Source organism: Numenius arquata, chromosome Z, assembly GCF_964106895.1.
Source record: "Numenius arquata chromosome Z, bNumArq3.hap1.1, whole genome shotgun sequence".
NCBI lineage: Eukaryota > Metazoa > Chordata > Aves > Charadriiformes > Scolopacidae > Numenius > Numenius arquata.
Window position 1 is genome coordinate 34,431,468 of NC_133616.1, and position 11,130 is coordinate 34,442,597.

Sequence of the window (11,130 nt, forward strand, 5' to 3'; positions counted from 1 at the left end):
TGCATGCATTTCCCAACTTCCTGTGCTCTTCCACTGTCTTACCGGGGAGGATGAGAAGCCTTATGCTTTGAATAATGAGTGCGGTATCTTTGCTAGGAGACCCCACAAGACTTGTGCCAGGTCTGGGTTTGGGTTGCTATCATCTCCCTGGGAGACTCTATTTGTTTGCAAAACTCAGAACTGGTAGAAGAGTGAGTAATACGGTCTCAACAAGAGTACTGCTTTCCCAGTTCAGAAGACAGAACACTTCTGCTATCATCTCAAGATTTCTGAGGAATGAAGGTTTGGCTTAGCAACAAGCTGCACAAGTTAATACACACTATTAAACCCTGTAAATCCAAGAAACTATTTTAGCTTACTTACCAACACAATCTGTTTAATTCCTGAAGTAAACTTACATAATATCAGAATCCAGAGGAGGAAAACCATTTCCTGCTGATGGCCAAGAATATACAAATGTTTGTTAGTGAAATTAAGCATGGAACAGAAAAATCTCTCAATTTTTTCAGCTCTTACCTAGGAGCTATGGCTCTGTAGGAGTAATCAAAAGTTCTAGGATTGAAGATAAACAATTAATGTAGAGATCTGTTGAACAACGCTGCATGGAGGCACTCCAGAGGAAGGGCTGAGTGGCAGAAGGAAGTAGTGTTGCAAATGATCAGCAGTTTCCTGGGGTATAGGGAGAAGTATTAAGAATCAAGGGGATAATACCTAAATTATGGAGTGCAGAAGATTTTACACGGGTCTTTGCATGATGGGAAACAATCCTAAAAGTATTTAGACAGTTTTAATGGGTGTCTCAGTGTCAAGTTACATTCCCATGGTTTTTCTGTGCTAGGAGTTTTACTGCTTGGACCTCAACAGTTCGTTCATATTAAAAAAAACCTGAAGAGTACCCTCCCTAGAGACTGAGTTGATGGAGACTGGGAATAATATACCTTAGCTCCTGTTGAGATTGTGTAAGCTCTGGTGATGTAGTTTTGTCCTTTATAACTGTGATATTTTTTTCTTTATTTTTTTCTTGAATACGTGACCAGCTTCTACTATACTGTTAGGAATATAGCTAACCTGAATGTTTTCATTTTGAAGTCTAGAAATTATCATAATGCTGGTGATAAATATATCATTAAGAAGAACAATCTATCTTACATTTCTTAACATGACAACTGTGTGTAATACATTACAACAATGCTGCTGGAACAACAAAAATAGGAATGAGTAGTTTGTTCCCTGTACTTTTGCTGAAACTGAAAATATGCACCTTCACATTACTCAGTTTCATTTCATACAAAAGCTTCAGGATCCTGAATGTCTTCATGGTGCCAGAGAGTAGTAAAACATCACAATTGACTTATAAAGCCGCAAAGTTTTCTCTGTCCAGTGAAACTAAACAAAAAGAATTTTGAATGGCTTTGAAAGTCATGTGTTCCTTATGAATCAGTTAATAAAGAGAATCTTACATGACTCTTTGTTTACTGGTTAGATTGGCACAACTGTGTGTGCTATTATTTTGGCTCTTCTTTGCATTAATGATCTTACTTCCCATGCTTTCTCTTTTCATCTCTTGCTCCAGGCAGGATTTAACTGTTCTGCTACCATTTTCCAAGTAAACAGACTTCATTTCAATATAAAATGAAAAGATGCTTCCATTCATGTCTCTCAGGTGGAAAGGAGGGTGTGGTTTCTATAGCTTACCCAGTAAGACGGACCTAACTGGCCTCTGCTTGAACCTAACACTATTTAGCTTCTTTGGCACTTCTCAACAGTATTACAATGGTTGTACTCCCAGGAGTAGTTTGCTGTCCACATGAGCTCCTTTTAGCAATTCTTGAATCCCTGACTAGTTTCACATTGTCTGCAGTACAATTCTGTGTCAAGCAGTAGTGATAGTCCTTTCTTAAAATACAGCCTTTCTTCACCTCTGTCCATCTTGGATAAATACCTTCAAATTAACATGCAAACACTTACATTTGGTAAAAATGGCTAGTTCTTAAGAAAACTAGCTGGTTTATCTTCTCAGTAACCCATTGTATCCTGGAGGCATAACTTCAGACTTTTAATCGTAATTCTTTCCAGAGTCAAAAGATGAATCCTAAAGCCACAGAATGGTCTTTATTTCTGTAAATCTATTACAAAATCAAAACTGTTTCACATTACTAAAACAATGAGATCACCAGATATCTGGCCATTTCCAATAGCAAGGCTGAAACCTGGAATAATACTGGCATCACTAAAGATGAGGCAAGCTGCAAGGAGTGATAAGATAGGTCTTGTGGGCTGACCAAGGAGAGTTGGTCATGGCACTGACATACCATTTTGGTCTGCTGAGCACAATCCACCTGCAGCAAGCTTGGGCAAGTTTATAGAATCATAGAATCACAGAATCATAGAATAATTTCTGAAGGCCTCATAATGCCTGAATGGTGAACTAAGGTGTCTTGAATTCTAATTCAGCATCATTTGGCTGTTGGCACTATGATGATGCACCCAGCTTTTTCTGTTCTACTGTTTTACTAGATGTCAAGTTACACAAAGTAGCCCAATGTCCAGATGGAGACCAGTGATAAGTGGTGTCCCTCAGGGGTTCATACTGGGACAAATAGTGTTTAATATCTCCTTCAATGACATAGTGGGATTGAGTGCACCCTCAGCAAGTTTGCAGATGACACCAAGCTGAGCAGTGCAGTTGACAGGCCTGAGGGATGGGATGCCATCCAGAGAGATCTAGACAATCTTGAGAAGTACGCTTGTGTGAACCTCATGAGGTTCAAACAGGCAAAGTGCAAGGTTCTGCACTTGGGTCAGGGCAACCCCCAGTATCAATACAGGCTGTGGATTGAAGGAATTGAGGGCAGCCCTGGGGGTACTGGTGGATGAAAAGCTGGACATGACCCAGCAATGTGCACTTGCAGCCCAGAAAGCCAACTATATCCTGGGTTGCATCAAAAGTAGCATGGCCAGGAGGTTGAGGGAGGTGATTTTGCCCCTCTACTGCACTCTGGTGAGACCCAGGCTGGAGTACTGTGTCCAGCTCGCTGTGTCCTCAGTAAGGAAAGACATGGACCTGTTGGTGTGTGTCCAGAGGAGGACCACAAAAATGATCAGAGGGATGGAGTACATCTTCTGTGAGGAAAGGCTGAGAGAGTTGGGGTTACTCAGCCTGGAGAAGAGAAGGCTCTGAGGAGATCTTATTGTGATCTTTCAGTACGTAAAGGGGGACTATAAGAAAGAAGGGAACAGAAATTTTAGCAGGGCCTGTAGTGATGGGACAAGGAGTAATGGTTTTAAACTAAAAGAAGGTAGATCTAGACTAGGTATAAGGAAGAAATTTTTTACAATGAGGGTGGTGAAACACTGGAACAAGTCGCCAGAGAGGTGGTAAAGGCCCCATCCCTGGAAACATTCAAGACCAGGCTGCACAGGGCTCTGAGCAACCTCAGATAGTTGAAGATGTCTTTGCTCATTGCAGGATGGTTGGACTAGGTGACCTTTAAAGATTCCTTCAAACCCAAACTATTATATGATTCTACGATTTCTCTACCAGTATGGCACAGACTAAAAATTGTCCCCACAGATTTTCTCTAGCTAGTGTGTTAGATGTCTTTCACCTGTCTTTCCACTGTGGATGCTGGATGCTGTTTTCTCAACTCACCACACAGGCTGGGATATTTCATAGAATAAAACTACTGGTATTTGTGTGTATGTCCAACTCTGTCACCAGTAAAAATGAAAATGGCTCCAGAAAAGTGATGGTGTCATGCCTGGAAATGGTGTTGCAATAAAATAACAACATTCAATTTCACAGCAAAAGCAATCCCCATTCTCAAGCTTTGCATTATGATGCATCTATGATATTAAGAAGGAAAGACAACCGAAGGATTTAGAAATTCCCTTAGGCAACTCTCACATTTCTTCCTGTTACATGTCAAAACAGCAAAGGATGAGCATGATTCATAGGATGTTGTTATTCTACTGCTTCCTTATGTGTCAGATCTGACTGCTTCTAGAAGTTTAGTTTGCTTTCAGCTGTAGATGTAACCCAATCCTTAGGCCTGATGTGAGGGTTTTGGCACAACTCTTGGAGAAACGGGATGGTTGGATGTTCTTTGTCCTAGGAATAAAGGCTTCAGTCTAGACTGTTGCATCGACTAGAGTTCTCTTATTTATTTTATTTGTAAAACTGATACAGATACACACAAAGAATTTCACAGCAGTTAAAGGACTCTTCTGTTGGTGCAATGGGAACACAGTTTGTTGAAGTAATTTTTCAATTGGCAGCTCACAAAGCTTGAAAGATCCGTGGACTGTTTCTTTCTTAGGCTTGTTTTGCTAAGGAGGCTGTAAAAACTACTGTCAGTAGATTTAAACCTACTGTACAGCAATGTATCTTTCTGCAGGAAAATATGATAAAGCTTGCAATTTGGAAAAAAGGTTAAACCACTCAACTTGGATGTTGCTGAGATGGCTGCATATTCCTGGGTGTTGCCCAGAATTCCATGAAGTCTCCACTGTTGCTTACAGTGTTATATAAACCATTATAGTTACAACTGTAACTCTGAAACAGATGCTTAGCACAACCTTTAAGGTTTTTATATTAAGGTTGACCCATAAGTGCAGTTCATTGTTCCAAGTCTTTTTAAAGTAAAGGCTGGGTTGTACAAATGGTATCTACAATCTTTGCCCAGTGGCGGTAATGGCTAATGACATCATGTACATACATGGGCAAAGCAGCACAGAAAGAATAATAATGTTCTCTGCATGCAATAATTTATGCCTCTGAAGTTAGTAGGGTGCATTAGTAGAAGGTGCTGTGAACACATTGAAAAACTGGGCCCTCTCTGTAAGCATTCAGTTCTGATTCATCTGGGTTCTTGTACAAGCCTGTGAAACAGCAAGTGCAGCAGTCTCATCTCCTCCCTTTAAACAAAGCCAAGAAAATACTAATCTGTGTTCCTAAATGCTGTTCCTGTGTTCCCTTTCATGCTGTCTTTTCCCAGCCCATGGCAAGGAGCTCAGCAAAGGGAATTAATCACTTTTAGAAGGCATCACTGAGAATATGTGTCAAAACCGACAGAAATAAAATGCCCTGCTCCTTTCTCCACCACTGTTGTGGTGGTTCATGTTCCACTGTTCACGGGCTTTTGGGCACAGGACAATGCATCACAGCAGTATTCCGGCTGCTGCTGAGGTAACAGTTTGTCAGTGCAAGGTGCCCTTGATAACCATTTCAGACTTTCACAGTTCTTTTTCTTACAGATGGATACAGTATTAAATTTGGGGAAAGCCTGTTTTGGGGTGAGCTACCTACACACTGCATTGCTCCAGATGAAAGTTCTGACTTTGGTTGGTATGACCCAAACTTCTCCTGCTCTGTAAGCATGTGCCAGGCTTTATTTTTCAAATGGAGTAATAGTCACCTTGATGATGATTATTAATGGCTTCTGTTAGTCTACTTGACCTTACTCATCTACAGTAGTTCTTCAGTTCTAGAATATCTTCATTCCTCCTAAGCAACTTACTTAAGAAGTTCAGCATTCTCCTGCCCAAGTAGGAGTCACGCAATGTGGCACCGGAGCATGGCCAATGAACATCCAGCTCAAACCGCCTCACCCTCCTCTGGGTGGTGGTTTGAATAAACAAATAATGATTGCTTCCTAGAAGCTTCTGACAAAGAACACTGGCATTAGTGAGGTAACTAGCTGAAAGCAGGAAAGGCAGGACTCCTCTCTACCACACCCTCTGTTGTCATGTACCTGGAACTCTTTTAATGCTCCTGCAGCCTTTGAAGACAAGACGAATGTCCTACTTCTGTAGCCCGTACTTCTGTGGGAAGGTCCACTTACAGCAATTATTTATACAAGGCTTATTTACTTCAATGAGACTGTGGGATTCCTTCAGAACCCAGACTACTAAAACCTCGTGTCTGATGGTTTATTCATCAGATGCACACACACAAACACACCAGTTCCTTGGCATAAGCAATGCAAAGAATATTTTCTCCTCATTATATATTGTATTGTCTTTGACCAATACTTAAGAAGAAGTATACTTTATTCTTGGGAATATTTTCGTCATTAAAAACAGGCTGGCTTATTACATAATGAAAAATAATCCCCACAAAACTGGCTGCCCTTCAGGAAATTTTTTTTTTAAACACTTACTCATCCACAGTTTGATGTGACATAACTCCAGGTTAAATATCAACCAAACTTTTTGCTGTACTGTGGGAATATGTCAACAGATTAAGGAAACAGAGAACTCATATGGACCTAGGTACCTGCTGGCTACTTTCCAAGGTATTCTTCCAGCATAATTTTTATAAATCATCAGATGTGATGACAACATCTGAGCACTCAGCTCAGTATGGCTAAGCATTTCATGTTGGCCAAAGGTAGAGACCTGACTGATTGCCTACGCAGTTCAGTGGAAACCGTGAGCAATCTCTGGATTGGGCTAATATTTCCAACATCATTAAGTCAAATTCATCTTGGACTGCACTCTACCTGAGGGAGGGCCTGCCTATATGTGCCCACTTTGGATCTCACTTCAGGAAAATTCCTGCATTGCAGGATCATATTACAGCTATTTTTGAGCTCTAAGACATCTTAAAGACTTCATTTAATAGAAATTGAAAAGAAATGTACTATAATGATACCTGGTTATTAAAATCAATGTTATAAATAACTTGAGCTGCTGTGTCTCATCTGTTAAGTACAACATCCCTAAAAACAAATTTGCCTTTGTTTTGCTGTTCCTTTCCATTTTGAATTCTAGCACTCCAATAAACACCATGTTTTATGGAAAGCAAAAGAAAGCATAAATTGAAAACAAAACTCTTCCTTCTCAAACTACCCATTGTTGTCATGTTTAATGACTTTTGTCCTCTGATCTCCCATGTGATTAGCCTCAGCAATCACTCAAGAGCTAAATCCGGAAAGAACTACCATTAAAATAAGGATCCTATCTTACAGGAAAGTAGTTACCTGGTTAAACTACATGCCCTAAGTTCATAAAATCAAGCTGACAACATGATCTTTGGAAAATGCAGGTGTGTTGCATAATGGCACTATGGTTTTGTTCACAATATTTTCACACTTCTGGACAAAGATAGTACCATGTTCCAGACTCCATAGGCTTACAGCGTCAAGAAAAACTACACAGTGAAATCATTTTAGGATCACCACCTTTTTTTCAAAATGTTTAGCATAACATCCACTCTCCAATTTCTTATGTAAAATCATGGTTTGACCTATGGCAAGTTTAAGGCAGTGCTCAGTACAATCACGTGAAGAAACATATTCCTTAGCTCTTACACACAGTAGGAGATGCAGATGGTGTGACAACAGACAGCCTAGGCAACAAGAGGCTGAATAGCCTCATTTCTTGTCTACACAAGCAGCCACACTTTGCTTGACTGAACTATCAAGACTTCCGGCTACAGAAAAAAAAGAAGTGGTTGATAGGAAGGCTTAATAAGGTGTTAAAATCACAGAATATGTCTATCTGGAATTTAGAAATAAAAAAAAAATGCGATCAAAGACTGTTGCAAATGGCCTTATTTAGACATTAAAAGTAAGACATTCAAAACGTTCTGAATCTCACTCAAAGACTGGACAGCACAGGGCAGAAGAAAAGAGGGCAATACAGGAGGACTACAGAGATGCTGTCTGACACCATAGGGAGAAAAATTGGGTGGCCAAAGCTCAATTTGAGTTCAAGCTGGCCAGCACTGTGAAGGACAATAAAAAGTATTTTTTTAATATGTTAAGGAGGACCAGAGATAACATTGGTCCATTGCTTGATGAGGTCTGTCACCTCACAAATAGAGACATAGACAAAGCATAGATGTTTAATGACTTTTTTACCTGTCTTTAACACCAATGATGGGCCCTGGGACTCCCAGAGCCTCGTCTTGGAAGACTATAACTGGGGAAATGATAAAGCTCCCAGACAACTCTGAACTTGTTTGAGATTTACTGCTCCAGCTGGTTGTGCATAAATCTGTGGGACTCGATGGAATTCATCCCAGGGTACTGAAAGATCTGGCTGATGCCATCACAGAACCTCTCTCCATAATTTTGCAACAGTCTTGGGAGTCTGGAGAGGTCTCAGTCAACTGGAAGCTGGTAAATGTCCCAATTTTCAAGAAGGGTAAGAAGAAAGACCCTGGTCACAGGCCTATCCTTCTCAGTTCAGTGCCTGGTAAAATTATGAAGAAGGTTATTCTGGGAGTTACTGAAAAACACTTGAGAGACAACACAGTCATTGGTCATAGCCAGCATGGCTTTGTGAGGGGAAAGTCCTGCTTAACTACATTAATTTCCTTTTATGACAAGGTCGCCCATCTAGTTGACCAAGGGAAGGCAGTAGATACGAGGGGTTTTGATTTTAGCAAAGCCCTTGATACTATATCTCACAGTGTCCTTCTGGACAAAACATTCAGCACACAGCTAGACAAGTTCATAATATGGTGGTTGAGCAATTGACTGATGGGTTGGGCTCAAATAATTACAGCAAATGAGGGTTACATCAGGCTGGCAGCCAGTCACCGGTGGGGTTCCCCAGGGCTCAGTTTTAGAGCTAGTGCTTTTTAATGTTTTGATAAATTATCTGGATGCAGGAATCAAATGTATTTTAAGTAAGTTTGCCAATGATACTAAACTAGGAGGAGCTGTGGACTCCCTCGAGGGTAGAGAGGTCTTACAGAGAGATCTGGATAGAGCAGAGAGCTGGGCAATCCCCAACTGTATGAAATTTAACAAGAATAAGTGCAGGATTCTCCACCTAGGACAGGGTAATCCTGGTTTTACATACAAATTGGGGGATGAGAGGCTGGAGAAAAGCACCAGGGAAACAGATGAAAAAGGTTTGGGTTGATGGCAAGTTGATATGAGTCACCAGTGTGCCCTGGCAGCCAGAAGGGCCAACCATGTTGTGGGGTGCATCAAGCACAGCATCGCTAACTGGTCGAGGGAGGTGATTTTCGCATTCTACACTGCGGCCACACCTCAAGTACTGTGTGCAGTTTTGTGTGCAGCCTCAATATAAGAAGGACATCAGACTATAAGACTGTGTCCAGAGGAGGGTGACCAAGATGGTGAAAGGTCTCAAGGGCAAGAGTTATGAGGAGTGGCTGAGGTTAGTTGGCTTGTTCAGCTTGAAGAAGAGAAGGCTGAGGGGTGCCCTCATGGCAGTCTACAACTTCCTCAAGGAGAGCAGAGGAGGGAGAGGTGCTGATCTCCTCTCTTTGATGACTAGTGATAGGACACAAGGAAACGTAATGAAGCTGCATCAGGGAAAGTTCAGATTGGACATTAGGAAAACATTCTTCACCGAGAGGGTAGTCAATCATTGCAAGAGGCTCCCCAGGGACGTGGTCACAGCACCGACCCTGTCAGAGTTCAAGGAGCATCTGGATGATGGTCTTAGTCACCCAGCTTAGTTTTAGGTAGTCCTGTGAGGAGCAGTAGGTTGGACCCAATGATCCTCATGAGTCCCTTCCAACTTGAGTTATTCTGTGATTCTAAAATGTAGATCTGTCCCACAGGATGAAAATACAATTTAGGTACTGTTTGATGTACATTTTTTTGTTTACTTAAAGAGAAACCTATTTCCTTGAAACACAGCTTAGTTTATCAAATCTCATAACCTGGAATATTTAAGAGGGTGGTTTTAACATAGACATATCTTTTTTTATCTTTGTAATTCAAGGGTAAACCCACTGACTTGCATGCTGTTATACTGATGCAAAGCCTGTGGGAGGTGAGAATCAGGTCATCAGATAGCAAAGCATAAATTCATAAATGCATAAGTACCTTATACAGTTTACTTTCTGAATCTTGCTCATCTGGAAGAACCGAAAGAACTTATTTTATTTATTTTCAGATTATTTACAGTAGGGTTCAGTGAACATTTTATCAATAGCAACACTTTTTTTAAACCAACATGAAACTTTGGATTATTTCTTCTTACATTTCCATTTTAGAAAGCTTATCTTGTTTTTAAAAAATATTTACAAGAATATTGATTTTTATTTTTTTTTTGGTCATCTGAACTAAACTGTCCCAGCAAGGATGAGAGACATAAATGTCTTTGCATATGTCTCTAGCAAAGGATTTCCAGATGGTCTAGTTATATTAACACAATAAAGGTCCTGGCCTAAAATCAATGCACCTATAAGATTACTGCACATCTGTGGGCTTTTTGCTTTACTGTACTAAACTGTTGCAAAGTTCTCTGATCAATAACTCCTAGATTTTAAAGTACCGATGCAAATATTTCAGAGAGAATATCCAGCTTGCTGTAACAATATTTTGTTTCCCAAACACACCACACCACTTTTTGTGATTCTAGTTACTATGAAAGACCTGGCACCCAAACAGAGTGGTTGGCCTCACTCTCTCAACTCCCCCCTTTCCCCCCCCGCGACATGTGTCAGCTGCAGCTCCATGGATGGGGCTATTCATACCCCAAGTTTCATGCCTAAAACGTTTTCCAGCACCCGACAGGTGTATGCAGCAACATCTCAGGCCAAGGAGCAACAGTGTGCTGCCAGCACTGCTATCTGCACGGCCAGCACGTGCCTGGCTATCAGAGCAACTGGCTCAGCTAGGAAGCTGTGCTTTTTCAACAGGAGGAAGGGAATACAAAAATAATAATAATGAGGCGATTGGTGGGGGGTGGGGTGGGGGGGGGGAAGAGAGAAAGAACCAACCTGCCTGTAATAAAACCTGTTTGATGAGTGGGAATAACATTCACACTATATGTATACTCCTGTCCCTGTTAGAAAGTGATCTAGGGTCACAGAGCTCTGGACAGTACCTTTTTTTAACAATTCTTTTCTTTTTTTTTTTTTTTTTTTCACTTATTCTTTTTTCTTTTTCTCTTTTTCTCTTTTTCTCTTTTTCCTCTCCTCTCCTCTCCTCTCCTCTCCTCTCCTCTCCTCTCCCTTGCCCGCTCCTCTTCCCCTTCCCTCTCTCTTTTTCCCCTTCCTCTTCCCCCTCTCTTTTTCCCCTTCTCCTTTTCCTTCCCGTTCCCCTTCCCTTTCTCCTCCCGCTCCTTCTCCCTCTCCCTCTCCTTTTTCCCCGCAGGAACAAGCGGGGCAAAGCTTTCCAAGCTTTCCAAGCCCTG